Consider the following 20,290-nt stretch of genomic DNA (forward strand, 5'->3'; position numbering starts at 1 on the left):
CTTATGGACTGTAGCCCGCCAGGCTCCTCTGTCCATGGGATTCTCCAGGCAAGAATACTGGAGTGGGTTGCCAAGCCCTCCACCAGGGGATCTTCCCTACCCAGGGATTGAACCTGGGTTTCTTCTGTCTCCTGCACTGGCAGATGGGGTCTTTACCACTAGCGCAACCTGGGAAGCCCATATTATTCAACTGATTTAACCCAAAATATAAGCTGGGGGGCTCTTTGTGGCTTAGTCTTACCTCAGCGTGGGATTTAGAGAAACAGGGTCCAAAATAAAAAATACACAGGATTTAGAAATGATTCTAATTTTATTTGTGACTCACGGGACACTTCCATGTGGATTTAATTCATAATCTGGAGCCACGCCTCCTATGGTGACACGCCCCTCTTTCCCTCTTCTCTGGTCCTCACACATCCTGAGGCTGCTGCAGAGATGCCAGCTCTCCAGATGCCCCCAAGTCTGTTCCTCATCTGTAGCCTCTGTGGCATTTCCTCTTCCTCCTTCCCACATTTCATGCTGCATAGCCTCCCTGCCAGATGTCCCTGGGATGTCTGCTCTGGCCCAAAGAACGTGCTAGAAGGGTTGGCGAACACATGAGCTCTTTGCTCAGAGTCCTTCCTTATTTTTCAGAGAGGGACTCATGCTGAGACCAGTGATCACAGGAACAGATGAAGGAGGAGTTGGCTAACCGAAGCATCTGGGTTTGGATCCTGGATCCTCTTCTCGTTCGCGACGTGACGTTATGCAAGTGATGAAGCCATTTGGAAAGTCAATTTCCTTGTGAGCAAAACAGGGAAGTAACCTACTTACTTTAGAGAGTCATTAGGGTCAAATGAGTTAACTTATTGAGATGTTCTTCCAGCACCTGACACGGAGTGAGCTCACTCCGTCACCATCCTGAATGTCGTTCACCAGCATGGAGAAAACAGAGGTTGGTCCTCTTCTGTCCCAGGAGAGAAGTAACTGAACTCAGTTTCCTTTGAACCCAGTTTCCCCTGAACCCTCAACATTGGCGCCACCATCCTTCCTTCCCTCGTCCTCATCCTTTTCTGCTCCTCCTCCTCCCCTCCCTCCTCTTCTGCTCCCCTTTCTCCCCCTTCCCCCATTTCCTCCTCCTTCTTCTCATTACATTATCATTTTATGGGCTCTGGGACCAGGCTGGCTGAATTAACATCTTGACTCTAGGACTTAGTAGGATTCAGGTAAACTGCTTAACTTCCATGCACCTTCTTCCTCTGTAAAAAAAAAAAAAAAAGGTTAATATCATGAGAAATGCTGGGCTGGAAGAAGCACAAGCTGGAATCAAGATTGCCGGGAGAAATATCAATAACCTCAGATATGCAGATGATATCTGCCACCCTTATGGCAGAAAGTGAAGAGGAACTAAAAAGCTTCTTGATGAAAGTGAAAGTGGAGAGTGAAAAAGTTGGCTTAAAGCTCAACATTCAGAAAACGAAGATCATGGCATCTGGTCCCATTACTTCATGGGAAATAGATGGGGAAACAGTGGAAACAGTGTCAAACTTTATTTTTGGGGGCTCCAAAATCACTACAGATGGTGACTGCAGCCATGAAATTAAAAGATGCTTACTCCTTGGAAGAACAGTTATGACCAACCTAGATAGCATATTGAAAAGCAGAGACATTACTTTACCAACAAAGGTCCGTCTAGTCAAGGCTATGGTTTTTCCTGTGGCCATGTACAGATGTGAGTGTTGGACTGTGAAGAAAGCTGAGTACCGAAGAATTGATGCTTTTGAACTGTGGTGCTGGAGAAGACTCTTGAGAGTCCCTTGGACTGCAAGGAGATCCAACCAGTGCATTCTGAAGGAGATCAGCCCTGGGATTTCTTTGGAAGGAATGATGCTAAGGCTGAAACTCCAGTACTTTGGCCACCTGATGCAAAGAGTGGACTAATTGGGAAAGACTCTGAGGCTGGGAGGGATTGGGGGCAGGAGGAGAAGGGGACGACAGAGGATGAGATGGCTGGATGGCATCACTGACTCGATGGACATGAGTCTGAGTGAACTCCGGGAGTTGGTGATGGACAGGGAGGCCTGGCGTGCTGCGATTCATGGGGTCACAAAGAGTCGGATGCAACTAAACCACTGAACTGAACTGAACTGAAGGGTATATACCATATAGAATTGCTATGAAGATTGAGAAAGCTCATACCATATGTAGACGAGCTGAGAAGAAAGTTTTCTTACAGTAAGTGCCCAATGAATGTTAATTATTCTGTTGTATGCAGAGTAACAGGCAGAATCTGAATTGGAAACCAGTTTTATCTGGCAGGGAAAGTATGTTTATAACAACAGTCCTGCCTTCTTCCTTCAGGCTTAGCATGGGGCCACTTTTAGTTACAAAAATGTTCCTTTCCCATATGCCCCAAGGAATGAAAAGTAGAATCTCAAAGAGATATTTGCTCATATGCTCATAGCATATATGCTCATATGCTCATAGCAGCCTTACTCACATTGGCAAGAAGTGGAAGCAACTCACGTGGCCGTTGATGGGTGAATGGACAAACAGATGTAAATGCCTACAGTGCAGTATAATTCAGTCTTAAAAAGGAAAGAAGTTCTGACATATGGTACAACATGAATAAACGTTAAAGACACTATGCTGACTGAAATAAGCCAGTCCCCAAAAGACAGCTTACTGTATGATTCTGTGAGAGGGCCAACAGAGCCAGTGGCTCAGGCAGTCAATTTATGAATCAATAAATTGATTCATTTTGAAATTTGGGGGGAAGCGCCTTATTATTATCTGTGTGTCGTTGAGGGAAAAGGGGGAAATGTGTGAGTTTTTGCAGTTGCTCCATTGGTTCATGTGAGTATCTGTGGCTATAGAGACCTGACTGTCTCCCCAGGTCTCCCGACCACATTCTCTTTAGGGTCTGGGTGGTGAGTGAACCTATTGTGTCAGCTGGAACACACTGCAATGACCTGTGGATAGTGTTTTGTTTTGTTTTTTTTTTTCTTTTTCCAGTTAAATTGCTAATGTCCACTGGGTCTTTTTTAGCTAAAGTGTTGAGATCTTCTTCTGGGTTGGAAGGAGGTGAGACCATCCACAGGCAGAAATTGCCTCCTTTGGAATAGGCTTGATTGGAATTCAGAGAAAGTGAAGGCAATTTGGGACTTGGAAAGAGAAAAAAGCGGTGGGCTAACGGGCAAATGGAGGTTGTTTTTTTTTTTTTCCTCCTCTCTCTCTCTCTCTTTTTGGCTTAATTTTTCTCCCTGTCTTTCTGGGGGTTTTGGTCTCATTTCTCTCTGCCAAGCTATTTCTACTTTCTACTTAAAATCCCAGTTCAAATCTCTAGCTCTCCAAGAACTGATTATTTCTTATTAAAGCATTGTCTTTGCCTGGACTCCCCCGAAGGCAGATTCTTGGGCAAAAGCTGGCATGCAGGTAGCTTATTTGGGAAAAATCCCAGGGAGCTAGGCTCCCAGGATGGAGCAGGGGTGAAGTGAGGAGGGTGAGAAAGCCCCCACAGGAAAGCATCATGGACTGCATCTCAGTGCTCATGAGATTTTCTGTCACTGGCAGGGAGCTTGTTGTGGTCTCAGGGCTGTCATGAGCTGGAGAGAGGAGCGAGTGGGAAGGCAGGCTTGCCCACCCCAAGCACATGCCTTCCACCCTTCCCTTACTCTCAAGTTCAGAGACTCTCAACTCCCTGAAGCTCCGTTAGGGACTCATTCTGTCTCCTTGTTCAGGGAGATTCTGGAGAGTGGAGCATTTTAAGGTCTGGAAGGCACACAGGTGCTAGAAATATTTTCATGTTCCTGGGCTATGCGTTTCCAGCTGATCAGGAGGGGAGAGATCAGTGTCTAGAATCAGATAGACCTGGATTTGAATTCCAGCTCTGCCACATCTAGACTGTATAAGTTTGGGCAAGTCACTTATCTCTCTAGATTGACTTTTCTTTCCTGAAAAATGGAGACCAAAATATTTGATGTATGTGGCTATGGTATTCATTTGGTTAGTGCTTAACCTAACTGTTTTAATAGGAAGCCTTAATCTCAGTGGTTTAACACACAGAAGATTATTTCTCACTCAAGTGATGTCCTAAATGGTTGTTTCTGATTGGTGGGCAGCCCTTTTGCAAGTGATGGGCTTCTTTAATCTTTGGTCAAAGATGCTTCTTCCATCTTTGGCTCTTTAACACATGGCTCCAAAGTTCCCATATTGTGTGTATCAAGTGGACAAGGAGAAATAAGCTTGGAGGTCATGTTTCTCCTGGACTGCTCTCAGCCAAAACTAATCATGGCAGAGACCAGGGACTCTTCCAATGGGTGACTCTAGCTTGAAGGTCTCACGTTGGCCTGGCAGCAACTTTCTTGGAGGTGCAGTGCAGTCTGAGACTTTTTGTACTCCTTCTTCCTCCCAACTTTATTCCTACAAGAATCAGACCCTCATGTGTCCTGAAAGTTCTTCATGCTTTCTTTCTGCCGCCCTCAATGAAACCCTTGCATGTCTAATTCCATCATGATGTCTACTTCTCAGCCAACCTGAACTAATGCACATGACGACTCTTAACTGCAAGGGAGTCTGGGAAATGTAGTTTATCTGTGTATCCAGGAGGGAACGGAAGTAGGTCTAGTGAACAGTGAGCCAATCTCTGGCATAGACATTATGAGAATTAAGATACTATGTAGTAAACTACCTAACTCTGTACCTGATACAGAGACAGGCAGCAAGTGGCTGCTCTTGTCACTGTTGCCGTTTGTACCCTGATATCAAGTCCCTGCAGACATGTGGTGTATCTCTTTCTTATCCCCACACTTGACCTGGCCCAGCAGGTAGTCTGACACTCCCTCTGTTTCTTACAAATCAAAGTAGGGAAAGTCACACATGTTCAGAAATGATGGTGTTAGTGGAACTGAAGCCACCTCTAGGAACATCTTTCCAGCAGCCCCAGTTCACCCCCTAACTTGGGTAACCCCTCAGATGAGAGCAGAATCCCATGGTATGATACGACCAGTTTAGCCAATGCTGGCCCTCCGGGAGAACCCCAGGCATTTCAGAAGGAGCATCTTTGCCCATCCCCAGCCCTTTCCCTCCATGCTTGCTTCCAAGGGCCACCCTTGCTTTAGGAGTTCCATAAATGCTGATAATTGTTGCATTAAGCTTCAGTTTATTATTTTTTCTGGGTGCAGGTATGTGGATGATAGGAGGCCTTGCTGCATTTACATACAAATTGAAGATTTTTATTAATCAGTCCAGTACCAGAGATCCAACGGTAACAGTCCATCAGGCCCTTAAATACATTTGGTGACATTTTTACCATGCATTAGCATGGTAGGGCAAGGCGAATATAATGTCCCAATGATTGCTTTTCCATTGAAAGCACAAACGGTTTCATTTTTCCTGTCATCTCAAATAAGTGTTAAAGAGGGTTTGGAGGCTGTTGTGTCCGCGCCGTATGCTCGGGACTTACAAACACTGATGAGGGCATTAAATAACCATTAGCGTCTCGGCCTGGATCACAGGACCGTCCCTCCTCTTCAGAATTTATTCTTTGATTTAAAGTGAAGGCAATCTGTGGTTGCTTTCATAAAGTCCTGAGGCCCCTCCATTCTCCCTCCAACAAAATGCATTACAACAGTAATTTTATGACTGTTAAAATAACTGTCGTTAACAAGCACTTAATTAAAATGTACAATAAATAGCCGACTGCCGCCTTATCTGCTCTCCGGAGCGGCCGCGGCTCGAGACTGCAATGCCCAGGCCTGCTGTTGCCCAGCTTGTTTGCAGATTAATTGCTTTTTGAGCTGGCAGGAGCTGCCTCTTCAGCAGCCAGATCGTAAATGACCAGATAGGGACTTTATCAATCAGGCGAGTGCGCCTGTGACCGCCGGTGGACAGGCGGGAAAGGCTGGGGGAGGGCAGAGGGCAAACCTTGGGTTGGGTAGGTGGCCTTCCTGGTTGGGGGTGAGGTGGGCAGCCATGGAGGTGGCAGAGTCTGGGCGATAGCAAAAACCTGGGCGAAGGGGTCTGTGGCGGCTTAGCCTCCTCCAGCATTCATTTGGATAGCTCTGGCATAAAAACAGTTGTGATCATCATAATAATCATCATAGCTAGCACTTACTTTGGAGAAGGCAATGGCACCCCACTCCAGTACTCTTGCTTGGAAAATCCCATGAATGGAGGAGCCTAGTAGGCTGCAGTCCATGGGGTCGCTAAGAGTCGGACATGACTGAGCGACTTCACTTTCACTTTTCACTTTCATGCATTGGAGAAGGAAATGGCAACCCACTCCACTGTTCTTGCCTGGAGAATCCAGGGACGGGGGAGCCTGGTGGGCTGCTGTCTATGGGGTCGCACAGAGTCAGACACGACTGAAGCGTCTTAGCAGCAGCAGCACTTACTGGGGTCGGGAGGATCCCCTGGTGAAGGGATAGACTACCCACTCCAGTTTTCTTGGGGTTCCCTGGTGGTTCAGATGGTAAAGAATCCACCTGTGATGTGGGAGACCTGGGTTCGATCCCTGGGTTGGGAAGATCCTCTGGAGAAAGGCATGGCAACCCACTCCAGTATTATTGCCTGGAGAATCCTCATGGACAGAGAAGCCTGGTGGGCTACAGTCCCTGGGGTTGTAAAGAGTCGGGACCATGACTGAGCGACTAAGCACAGCATAACACTTAGTACTGGTACTTTATTAATTATTATTTTTAATACTAATTCATCTATTTGACTGTATTGGGTCTTAGTCATAGCTCAGGGGATCCTCTATCTTTGTTGTGGCGTGGGGGATCTAGTTCCCCACCAGGGATGGAACCCTTGCTCCCTGCATTGGGAGCATGGAGTCTTAGCCAGTGGACCACCAGGAAGACTCTGCTACTTTATTTTTATCAGCATATTTAATTCTTACAAGAATACTATGAGATTGTGATTCCTAAAATTCTCATTGACAGATAAGGAAACCGAGGCTCACAGAGGTTAAGAGACTCACCCAGGGTCACACAGTTCATAAGTAGCTCAGCTGCAATTCAGAAAACCCAGGAAGGACTGCTTCATGGAAAGGGTGCTTAACCACTGCTGGGGTGCTGTCTCTTAGTAGATGTGAATTTATTGTGTGCCTGCCTGTCAAGTGCCCAGGACTGTGTTAAATTCTTTATATGCATCACTTTCTGTGAGTATTTATTCCTTTAATAAATACTTATTTATGAAGGGAGATCTGGGTTCAATCCCTAGGTTGGGAAGATCCCCTGGAACAGGGCATGGCAACCCACTCCAGTATTCCTGCCTGGAGACTCCCCAAGGACAGAGGGGCCTTGTGGGCTACAGTCCATGGGGTCGCAAAGAGTTGGACACGACTGAGTGACTAAGTACACACAAACACGTGACTATGTATTAGGTTTAGTTGCTAGGGGTACTGTGATGAGCCTGGGGGATCTGATGTCTGCCCTTACACAGCACACAGATGGTGGGAAAGACAGCTGTGGAGTAGAAAATGGGACCATAGAGCTGAGTTCCTTTAAAAAAGATACATATGTGTATGTGTGTGTGTGTGTGAGTGTTAGTGGAGTCAAGGAGAGCTTCCAGGAGCAGGTGACTTTGAAGCTGAGGCTTCAGTGGTGCAGGGACCAGCCAGGTGCTGGGCAGGGGAATGAGTGTTCTGGGCAGGGGTGACAGCATTGGTGAAGGCACGGAAAATGTAGAGCGTGGTGTGTCTGAGCACTTCAGTATGGCTGGGCTTTGGGGTGGCACGTGACAGCGACAGAGGACGAGGCTCAGGACATCGCAGGTGCTAGGTGAGAAGGGACCTCGAACCTAGAGGTACAGACAAGGCTCTGAATTTTGCTTTAGAAGGGCCCTGTCTGGAGAAGGGTAACTTTTATCTAAAGTCAGCAACTTTGTAGAGCAGGTATCATGATTCCCAGTTTTATAGCTAAGAAAGCAGAGGCATGTAGGTGGAGGGGTAAGGGGCTTGCCCCAGCTCACCTGGCCAGAGGTATCTGGGGCAGATCGTGGTGGGTAGGAGACCAGCATCCCACACAGATGCCCAGAGCTTGTCCCCCTCTGCTCAGCTGTCACAGCCCAGGCTAGGGGGGTCACTCCAGGTTTTGAAGCTGGTGTCTTAGAACTCCTGAAACCACTGAGTCATGAAAATAATTATCTTTCAAGTGTAGATTGTCTTCCTTTGGAAATCCGTTCTGCTAGGGTTCTTCCTCAATCCCCACGCAGGAAAGAAATATCAGTAAGTCTGGGAAGGATGGGTAGAAATGCTTCAGGCTGCAAATAGCAGGATAAAGTATAAGACCCTACCGACAGGCTGAAACAGTGTACCCATCGAATCATATTCCACAATAAGAGGTCTGAAGGAGGGCAGTTCTGGTTGGGGCCAACAGTCTAACCATATCACGGAGGACCCAGCCTCTTTTTATATTCCCTTCTGCTGTTCTCAGCTTGCTAGCCTTTCACTCTTGGACTTTTGCAAAACCGTCACAAAATGGCCACCACATTAAAGGTAGAGGAAGGGAAAGGGCTGAAGCAGAAAGTGCTTTCCAGAAAGTTGGTGCACCCGTACCCTTCTGTGCCATTGGTCAGATCAAAGTCATGTGACCACCTCTAGCTGCAAGACATGCTGGGAGTGCAACTCCAGCCTGCCGTAATCAGTGGAGTCCTGGGCCCAGGGCCACCCTGAACAAAATCAGATCTCTCAGCTAGCAAGAGCAGGCAGGATGGATGGTGAAGGGAAGACATCTGGTTGTGTCTGTCACAGTATCCAGCCATGACTGTGTGCCAGGAGTTAGACTAAGGGCTTTGCAGGAAGGCTGGGGAGACCAAGGCTCAGAGAAGCCCAGGACTGGTGGGTGGGGGAATGACTGTGGTTTAACTTAGATCTGTCTGTCTCCACGGTCTCTGCTCCCAACCTCCAGACCTTAGTTATGTGGCTACTGCAGCTCTGGAGGGGTGTGAAGGAGGCTGACCCCAACCCCTGGACACCTGCATACAGATAGCCCCAATGCTCCATCTGAACCAAGCACACCAGGCCCTCAGCCTGGAGTCTGACTCCTGATTTCCTTGCCCAAGGGTTGCCTTCATCCACCCCATCATCTCCTGACTGCTTGGCAGAGAGCATTTCTCTCTTAGTTTCCAGCAACGAGGTCATCTTGGGCAAAGCGTAGACTCATTTTTAAAAGATCAGTTTCACGATAATAAGGAAAAAAGATGAATAGACAGCAATGGTAGATTTTTTAAAAAATAAGATATGATTACTCTTTTTGAAATGTTTGTGTGTATAAGGTCTTGGGCGACAGTGCATATAAGCCATCCCATGGTGGGCAGGGGATTGGTAATAAAGTGGCTGTGGGCAGCTGAAGGGTCAGGCTGGGTACCTGGCTGCATCCCTCAGCCTGGAAATGCATGAGGATCCTACTAATGTGCAAGCTTTATTCAGATGGATCCATCCCAGCCTTGTAAATCAATGGAGACCAGCCAAAGATGATCTGGAAGCCACTGCATACAAGGAAACTGCTGTTGGGGGGTGGGGTGCCCTGGAAAGAAACACTTCCAGTCTTGGCATCTTGGAAGATATTGAACTGAGGTCTCTACCTGACTGTTATTTAAATAAACACAAAAGATGAAGGTAAGCAGTCCAGGGAGGATACTGGAAACAGTCAGCAAACAGAAGAGCTCAGCTGGGAGGGAGCTGCTCGGTGTTTCTGTCAAATCCATTTGCATCAGAATCCTGCAGGGCAGAAAGACCCAAATGCAGAGTGAGTATGCACAGCCATTTGCCAGTGTGAAGGTCAGAGAAGGAGCAGGGCTGTTCCCCCTCCCCTGGGGATGCGCAGAGGGCCCCACATCGCCTGGTGCCATCTCTCCTCTGTGCATTCATTAAAGGGCCAGCTTGGTGGCCCCATGGCCAGAGAGTGACTGCACCACTTATGAACCAGGTATCAAGCACGCACTGTTCTGACTGACGTTGATGAACTGCTTAGGAGTCCTCTTACTGAGTGCAGGCTGTGTTTACAGAGCCTCCTAGCAGCCCCTCTGAGGATGGTCCCTGTCATTGTTCACAGTCTCTGGTTTGGTTTCTCCTGAAACTTGCCCATGGAGACCAGCAAGATTGGGTGGGAAGGACAGAGGCTTAGCATTGGATCAAAAAGCCCTGGTGTGGGAGACTTGTGTCACTTTGGCTAAGTTACTGTCTGCATGAGCTATAGTTTCCTCTTTGGGAAAATGGATATAATTTTTCTCAGCATTGTTGGGAACAGTAGAGGAAACTGTGGTTCCTTTTAGAGGTACGATTCTCTTCCCTTTGTCTGCTGGTAGGTTAGATTCCAATTTTATTGTGTGCTTGCCAGGAGACTACAGATCTAGAAAATAAACCCAGGGACCACGGATGCATCGTTTGCTGACTGTGGGATGGCTATCAGGGGTTTAGGCCCTGCAAGAAGGGTGACATTGTGACATAGAATTCCAGAGCATGAACTGCGTTGCCTTTCAATCCTCTTTCTATCATAATTAAGTAAAAAAGAGAATCTCAGTTTGGTGCTAATATTCCCTCAACACTTTCCCAACTCTTTCTAATCTCCCTTTAAACAAAGACAGGTTATAGAGACAGAAAATAGAATACTGGTTGCCAGGAGCTGAAAGGAGGGGGAATGAGGAGTTACTGTTTAATGCAGATGGAGTTTCAGTTTGGGAAGATGAAAGAAGCTCTAGAAATGAAGCCTGATAATAGTGCTAATATGTACACAGGTGGTGGTAGTGGTAAAGAGATGTTAGAGTTGCAGGTTTGATCCCTGGGTCAGGAAGATCCCCTGGAGGAGGGCATGGCAACCCACTCCAGTATTCTTGCCTGGAGAAGTCTATGGACAGAGGAGCCTGGCGGGCTACAGTTCATGGGGTTGCAAAGAGTCAGACACGAATGAAGTGATGTAGCACGCATGCACACAATACGGACACAATGTGGAGAGGACACAAAACTGCTGAAATACCCGGACGTGTAAAAATGGTAAATCTTACATTATGTGTATTTTACCATGATAAAAACAACCAAAAACAAGAACAAAGACAGCAGGCTTCAGGCACAGAGGTTGTGGTAGGTAACAGCATCCAAGTGGCCTTGAACAGCATTAGTCTAAAATGTCACATTTACTGTTAAAGTTGCCTTTTTGTTGAGGCTAAAGAATACTGGCTTTCCATTTCCAAATATCCACGGGATTCAAAGTTTTCTTTTGAAGCACACTTAACAAAGCTAGGAGAAATTGTAGGTAAGTAACGGCATACGCAGAGGGCAAAATCACAAATCTGGGGCAGGAATGCTTGAAGTCGGGGCATCAGTGTGTAGTTGCTTCAGTTGTGTCCGACTCTTTGTGACCCTATGGACCATAGTCTGCTGGGCTCCTCTGTCTCTAGGCAAGAATACTGGAGTGAGTTGCCATGCCCTCCTTCAGGGGATCTTCCTGACCCAGGGATTGAACCTGGGTCTCTTATGTCTCCTGTACTGGCAGGCCATTTCTGTACTGCTAGTGCCACCTGGGAAGCTCGGGGTATCAGTCCTAAATTCAGTGCTGGACCAACGGCCAGTAGTGGAGCACACGCTCCTGTGCACCTTCTCATGCCCACACATCTCCTGATCCCCTTGAGTCTTTGTCTTGGGCTGTCTTGACTTTCCACTGCCCTTGTAAGCTGAGAAGGATGTAGGGTAGACTAGAAGTAGATGATGAGGCACCCTGGGTCTTTGTCTGTGCATTGACTTTTCAGAGATGTCACCTTTTAGGAGATCTCTGCCCCTCCCTCCCTCTGAATTTGCAGCGTTTAGAAGCAGTTGGTGGGTCCACGGGATGCTCACCTAGTTGGGACCAAATTAATAAAGGTTTGATGGCTCAGCACCAGCTAGAATCTCACATCCAACCTAAATTCAACCCCAATACAACGTTCCTTCAGCTTCCACAAGCTTCTATGTCTTATTTTTCACATATGAGTGATTGTAAAATATGGGCCCTTTCTTTGGTACCAGTGATCGGGGCCCCTGACTGTGGTGGGGCAGCAAGGGCTTGGGAGTCTAACTTGGCTGATGGTAGGGTGCTGGGGAATCCTTTGGAGACTGGGTGGTGTTGAGAGAAGACTCAGGGCCTCTGTCCCCACTAATGAGGTTGAACTAAGCATCAAAACGGTATCTCCAGGCTGGGATATCAGTGATCTTTGGGATTTGATTACGTTTTGAAAGGCATAACTTGAAAAGGATTCATGAAGCAGAATTGGTAGGCCAAGGAGATCGGATTTCTGGTTAGACAGAGGTTCAACCCTGCAGAGGCTGGTGGTGGAGTAGGAGGTGGGTGCCCATCTTGCTGTTGGGTACTGGGGCCTGCTGCTGTTTAGTTGCTAAGTCATTGTTTGACTCTTTGCAACCTCTACGGACTGTAGCCCGCCAGGGTCCTCTGTCTGTGGAACTCTCCAGGCAAGAATACTGGAGTGGGTTGCCATGCCCTCCTCCAGGGGATCTTCCCGAGCCCGGGATTGAACCCTTGTCTCCTGCATTGGCAGGCAGATTCTTTACCACTGCATCACCAGGGAAGACTTGGGTTTATCCTGGTTCTGCCAGATCTGCTCCACATTTGACCCAGACATTGGTGCCGCCTCCCTGCTCCCTCTCTTCAGGGAGCCACCACAGATGCAATAGGACTGCTTCTATTTCACCCTGGTCTCATGAAGGATCATGTTTTGGTGTTTTTCTCTGCCATGAAGTTTTGTCTCTGATTTTAATGTTTGGATCATGTTCCAGTCAGATTGGAAAGATCTGTCTGTTCATCTGCAGAAAGAACATCCTATTCCCACTGAAATTTAAGTAACAAGACCTCATGGTTTCTGAGAATCTTCCCCTTTCTCTTCCCTCCCTGCCGCATGGAACCCCTAAAGGTTGCCAGAGTAGAGAGACCTGAAATTGCCTCCTTTCTCACAGGCCTGGCCCGCTTATACCAGTCAGGAGAAGCTAGATTACAATGTAAGGAATAGCACCTGCCTCGTGTCACATGGCACTGGCTTTAAGCCAAAGTTTATGACTCATTCATGGGGGCTTCCCAGGTGGCACAGTGGTAAAGAATCTGCCTGCCAGTGAAGGAGACGCAAGCAATGCGGGTTTGATCTCTGGGTTGAGAAGATCCCTGGGAGAAGGAAATGGCAACCCACTCCAGTATTCTTGCCTGGAGAATTCCATGGACAGAGGAGCCTGGTGGGCTACAGTCCATGGGACTGCAAAGAGTTGGACATGAGTGAGTGACTGAGCATGCACACATGCACACATCCGCCCACTCACCCACCCACACACACAGTACACACTCACACTTCATGTCTGACAGGGCTTGGTGTGGAAACTGGGGCTAGCGGAAGGGGTACTCCCCTCCATGCGGTTTGTCACTCGGGGGCTCAGGCTGAGGGAAGGGCCCAGTTGATGCCACAGGTATCTTTGCATGAAGCTTCCAGGGTGCTCTCTCACCAGGGGAAGTGGTGGCCGGAGAGTTGAGCTTGCTCGCATCTCATTGGCCATGACTAGTGTTGCTGTTGTTCAGTCGCTCGGTTGTGTCCGACTCTTAGCGACCCCATGGACTGCAGCACGCCAGGCCTCCCTTTCCTTCACCATCTCCTGGAGTTTGTTCAAACTCATGTCCACTGAGTCAGGGATGCATCACCTACTCAAAGGACTCAATGACTGGTGTTAGAGGTGCGGGATTACCATTCTTCCCACGTCCCGCAGTAGAAGAGGAGTATATCCTGGTGACAGTGATGTCTGTGCCCCACTGAAGCCCCTGGGCTTTCGGCCCTTTCTGCATGACTCTCCTCAAAGCCCAGGTGCTTCCTTCCTGCTTGGGACCCCCTCCCAACCTCCACCCCTGTGCACTTCTCAGTAGAGTCCTTTATTTAAAAAAAAAGTTAATTGGAGACAATTGCTTTACAGTGTTGTGTTGGTTTCTGCCATACTACAACATGAATTATTCATAAGTATACATATGTCCCCTCCCTCTTGACGCTCCCTCGCAGCCCCAGCCTATCCCACCCCTCTCGGTCATCACAGAGCACCAGGTTGATCTCCCTGCGCTATACAGCAACTTCCCACTAGCTAGCCATTTTGCGTGTGGTGATGTATATATTTCAATGCTCCTCTCTCTATTCGTCCCACCCTCTCCTTCCTGCACTGTGTCTCAGTGGAGCCCTTTTGGAAGAACTTGTCTTAGTCCGTCTCCAGACCTGGTGTAGTGCAGTGGTGATAAGCACAGATTCTAGAGCCAGGCTTCTTGGGTTTGAATCTGAGCCCAAGGAAATAGTCTAACATTTCTGACCCTCACTTTCTCAAATAGAGACAAAAACAGTCCCCGCCTCTGAGGCTTATTGTCAGTATTAAATTTTCCATGTGTGTAATATGCTTTGGAAGTTGCCTGGCACACGGTAAGCTCTCTGTAAGCTCTGTTTAAGTTCTGTTACCTGTGGCACCACATGTGTGCTGTGAATCAGGCTACGAGAACTATCAGGAACATAAATTGCAGGCCAGCTTGGTGCTAGACTGGGGGTGTTGGGGTCAGCAAGGCATTGCCATCCAGTCAGGCCGCAGCTCTTTGCGATTCCTCACTCTCTGCCAACTTTCTTGCACTTTATGGAATGAAAATCCATGACCATGACAGGGATGTTTTCTCATTCTAGTGTACCTTCCAGACTCTAGTGGGGCCTGGACCTAAAGCTAAGGGCAGAGCAGAAAGGAGCTTTGCCCCCTCAAGAGTTTCTGACTCTTCTGGAGATGTCCCCACAGAGCAGCCTGGTTCCTAGAGCCTGGGAAGCAGGGATGAGCTTTGCATCCTTTCTCCGCCGCTAGCAGAGTGACTGTGGCCAAGTCAAGCTTCAGTTTCTTAATCTGTAAAATAGGGATTGTATCTATCAATCAATGATATCATGCAACAACATGCTTATGGTTACAGTATCAATCGATGTTATCACGTAACAACATGCTTACAATCAGGTCTGGCTCAGAGTAAGTGCTCAGTAAGGCTCCTGTTATTTATTCATTGGCTGTGCTCGGTCTTCATTGCAGTGCCAGGTTTCTCTAGTTGCAGCACACAGGCTTTAGAGCAGGCAAGCTCAGTAGTTGCGGTGTGGGGGCTTTTCTAGTTGCTTAGTGCAGACTTGTTTCCCGGTTTGTGGGACCTTAGTTCCCTGACCAGGGATCGAACTCATGTCCCCTGCATTGCAAGGCGGATTCTCTTTTTTTTCTTGGAAGGCGGATTCTTAACCACTGGACCACCAGGGAAGTTCCCCCCTGCCCCTTACTCTTATTAGTACTGAGGAGAGTGTAGGGAACCAGGGAAAGTCAGAGAATTAAACAGGGGTGTGTTTATGAAAGCGCTGTTATCATTTGGGGAATTCAAACTATCCCAAGGACAAGAGGCAGCCCTGGAGCTTTTAATCAAAGCATGACATCACTGGGTCTCCACTTTGGGAAGGTTTCTCTGGCTTCCTTCTAGAGAGTGGATTAATGGGAACAGGATAGGGCAGAAAAGCATCCAGAGAGTGTTCTGGATTAGGGTAATATCAGTGGAGGATATCCAGAGAAAAATAGATTTATAATGTGTTAAGCAGACAGCATACTGTTACAAGCAAATTCTTACATAGCATTAACTATGCATCAGGACTGTTCTAAGCATCTCACACTGTTTACTCATTTAATTGCCACAACCACTCTATGAGATAGGTTCTCCTAGCATCATCACCATAACTTGGCCGGGTTCACACAGCTGGCTAGGAGTTGGAGATGGGATTTGAAAGTAGGAGGTGTGATTCCAATGTCACCCTCTTAAAACTGAGCATCGATTTGGTAACTGATAGGATGTGGAGGAGTGTATCTGCTATCTGTGACTCCAATGATGCTGCGTAACAAATGTACCAAACCCAGCTGCATAGACCAAGAACCACTCTGTGTGTGTATGTGCGCTCCTGGATCTCCGGGTTGGTGGAGGAGTGGTCTGCGGCTCTGAGTTCACTGGAGGGCTCACTCACTGGTCTGGGTTTATCTGTGGGCCTGAAAGCGGCTTTGCTGGGAGGGATTTTCTGACAAGTCCGAGGTGTCTGGTGGACTCAGTACTGTCCCGTGTTTCTTCCTCCAAGAAGGTAGCCCAGGCGTGTTCTCATGGAAGAGCAGAAGGGCTGGGAGGGATTTGAAACATGAGAAGAGCGGATCATTGCCACGTAGCCACATGTCAGCTCCCAGGGGAGCCCTGATGCAAGGGATGGGGAAATGGACTCCACCTCTTAAAGGACCAAGAGCAGGGGGCAGGAAAAGCCAGACACTTGGGCCATTTTGCTCAGAATTTTTGCTCAGGCAGCTAAGTGAACTTCACATGTTGCTGAGAGGAGCAGAAATAAGGGCAGTTTACAGGAGAAGGTGAGCAGAAATCCACTCGATTTCTTCCATCCAAGGACTCCATGGGAACCTACCTACTCTACAGAGATGGGGAAAGTGAAAGTGAAGTCGCTAAGTCGTGTCCGACTCTTGCGATCCCACGGACTATAGCCTACCAGGTTCCTCTGCCCATGGGATTTTCCAGGCGAGGATACTGGAGTGGGTTGCCATTTCCTTCTTCAGGAGATCTTCCCGACTCAGGGATTGAACCCAGGTCCCCCGCATTGTAGGCAGACGCTTTACCGTCTGAGCCATGACGAATCCAGAGACGGGGAATGGGATACATATTTGTGGCTCGCTCTGATGAGTGAGTCTGAGGGCTGGAGATGTCCAGTGATAGGGGTTTCTTCCTCCCTCCTCAAGAGTGGATTATCAGCTGGGACGGATGATCGTGGCCTGAGATGGAACCCCTGTGGCTGGGAAGCAGCACCAAGGAGGGCAGGCTGTGTAACAGGCTCGCTCAGTGGACAGTAAACTGGTTGGTGATCAGACATCTTCCCTCCTTTCCTGACTACCCCATCCCCGACCCCTTCTTTCCTCCCTTGTGTGACAGAGACATTGCTACTACTCACACTCTGCCCAGGATGGCTAAAAGGTCCCATTGACTGAAATCATCAATTCTTCATAACCCTCCAAAGTTTACCTCCACCAAGGTATATTTTCCATTAAGTTGTAGTCTCCAGGTGAAGTCCAACTCTGCAACAAACATGTAGCCACAAGCCTCTTGCTGCTGGTTTACTATCCATGCTGGCGTCCCTGGGGTCTTGGGTGGTTAGGCCTGGCTCCATGAAGAGGCAAAGAGTGGGAATTCTGCTTCTCCCTTCTGCGCCTCCTCCCCTCTGCCTTGGGGAGACCTGCCTGCTCCTGGCTTCCATGCTTAATGGGTCTGTTTTCCAATTCTCTAAACAGATGAGTGAGTGTGAAAAAGAAGTCAACACAGAAACATAAGCTTCCATCAGAAGACCTTGAAACAAAGTGAATAGCTGCCAGCATCAATGAAGCGAGAACACCCCCAGCATCATCTGCGTGAGGCCAATCCCACGTGCTGTCTTGGAGCCAGAAAACTCAGAACCAAGGCTGGGGTCATACAGAAATAAGAAGGTCATAGTTCCTCCAGCTATTGGCTGTGCAACCTCAGGCAGGGCTTCACTGGTGGCTCAGTGGTAAAGAATCCACCTGCCAATGCAGGAGATGTGGGTTTGATCCCTGGGTTGGGAAGATCCCCTGGAGGAGGGCATGACAACCCACTCCAGTATTCTTGCCTGGAGAATCCCATGGACAGAGGAGCCTGGTGCGCTACAGTCCATGGGGTTGCAGAGTCAGACACAACTTAGTGACTGAACAACAACAACAAACCTCAGGGAAGTGACTGACTGCCACAGTTTCTCCATCTGTAAAATGGGAATGCATAATGGTGCTTGTCCCGTAGAACCACACTGCAGGTAACATGAGATAATACATGAAAGCATTCAGAATCATGCCTCACATGTAGTCAGCTAATACAGTTTCCATTCAAATGGTTATCAGTCAAGCTGAAATGGCTCTGTGACCTTGGACAGATTACCTACATTTTTCATGCCGCAGTTTCTTCATCTGTAAATGGAGGGACAATCATCCCTTGTGTTATGAGGGTAGTTTCAAAAATCATAATTGAAAATTATAAAAACTTAGGAAAATGCTTAGGACATTGGTTAGCACTTTAGCAGGTTTTCAATAAAATTAGTTTCCTTCCTTTCACTGAGGCTGGATCCAAACAAATGGTCAGTTAAAAAAACAGTGTTGTTTCCTTAAGGAAAAACAAAGTTCTTGAAGCATAACAAATCTAAAGTATACATCTCTCTTTTTTTTTAGTTGCAATGATATTTACTATAACGTTCTTTGAAATTAATTAATTTTTAATTGAAGAATAGTGGATTTAAAGTGAAAGTCACTCAGTCATGTCTGACTCTTTGCGACCCCATGGACTATACAGTCCGTGGAATTCTTCAGGCCAGAATACTGGAGTGGATAACCTTTCCCTTCTCCAGGGGATCTTCCCAACCCAGGGATGGAACGCAGGTCTCCTGCATTGCAGGCGGATTCTTTACCAGCTGAACCACAGGGTAAGTCCACAATATTATATTAGTTTCAGGTGTACAGCATTGTGATTCAATATTTTTATGGGTAATTCTCCATTTAAAGTTATTACTAAATAATGGCTGTATTTCCCTTTGCTGTACAATATATCCTTATTTATTTATTTTAGTTCTTTAATTTATAAAATTAAAAAATATAAAATTTATTTATTCCATTTTTTTATTTAAAACAACTTGTTTATTTATTTATTTGACTGCACTGAATCTTAGTCGCAACACTCAACATCTTCTATCTTCCTTGCAGCCTGTGAGATCTTTAGTTATAACCTGTAAACAACTCTTAGTTGCGGCATGTGAGATCTAGTTCCCTGACTGGGAATCGAACCCCAGCCCCCTGCATTGGGAGCACGGAGTCTTAGCCACTGGACCGCCAGGGCATTCCCACTTATTTATTTTATGCATAGTAGTTTGTATCCCTTAATCTTCTACTCTTTTCTCATCCTCCTCCTTTCCCTCTCCTTACTGGTGACCACTAATCTGTTCCCTGTATCTGTGAGTCTGCTTCTGTTTTCTTACATATTCTCATTTGTTTATTTTTTAGATCCCACACAAAAGTGATAACAGAGTATTTGTCTTTCTGTGACTTACTTCACTAAGCACAATACTCTCTAGGTCCATCCTGAAGTTGTTGTCGTTCAGTTGTTAAGTTGTGTCTGACTCTTGGTGACCTCATGGACAGCCGAAAGCCAGCCTCTGTCCTCCACTGTCTCCTGGAGTTTGCTCAGATTCATGCCCACCGAGTTTGTGATACTGTCCAACCATCTCATCCTCTGTCACCTCTTTCCCCTCCTGTCTTCAGTCTCTCTCAGCCTCAGAGACTTTTCCAGTGAGTGGGCTCTTCTCATCAGGTGGCCAAAGTATTGGAGCTTCAGCTTCAGCATCAGTCCTTCCAATGAACATTCAGGACTGATCTCCTTTAGAATGGACTGGTTTGATCTCCTTGTAGTCCAAGGGGCTCTCAAGAGTCTTCTCCAGCACACAAAAAATATATACCTCTTAAAGGTGAAATCCAATGAATTTTTGCAAATATATTCATGACTCAGATCAAGATAGAGAACATTTCCAGCACCTCTCAGGGCTCCACTGTGCCTCTTTTCTATCAATGCTCTCACCCTTAGAGATACCTGTTATCCTTATTTCTAATACTATAGATTAGTTTTGCCTGTTCCTGAACTTCATATCAGTGAGATAAAGTATGTATTCTTTTGTGGCTGGCATTTTCAGTTCAAGAGGGTGTCTTCAGATCCATCTATGTTATCTGTGGATATGTATGTATCCATCTGTGGACATATATGTTATTGTACATGTCCACTGGTATGCATTTGGATCCAACTTTAAGTTGTTTATGAATAAAGCTGCTGGGAACCTTCTCCTACGTGTCTTTTCATGGATATATAAACTTATTTTTGTTGGGTGGATATCCAGGAATGGGGTTGCTGAGTCATAGCTAGGTGCACATCTACTTCAGAAGATCTCGCCAAACATTTCCAAAGTGAGCAGTTACTCACAGATTACTTTTTGACTTGTTAAGAATCTTTTTAAGAGAAGGAATTAAGTTTAGAAGAGAGTTAATGCTGAATTTACTTCATTGAATTTTATTGAATTCCAATTTCCTCTTTCTTACTTACAAGTCACTGAGAATTGACAATCTTCCATAGAAACAGCTGTGATTATACCTAAATAAACTGCTGCAAAAATACTCACTGTTTATACTGGAAATAAATGAAAATAATCTAAATGTCAATAGAGG

Source organism: Bos javanicus, chromosome 18, assembly GCF_032452875.1.
Source record: "Bos javanicus breed banteng chromosome 18, ARS-OSU_banteng_1.0, whole genome shotgun sequence".
Lineage (NCBI taxonomy): Eukaryota > Metazoa > Chordata > Mammalia > Artiodactyla > Bovidae > Bos > Bos javanicus.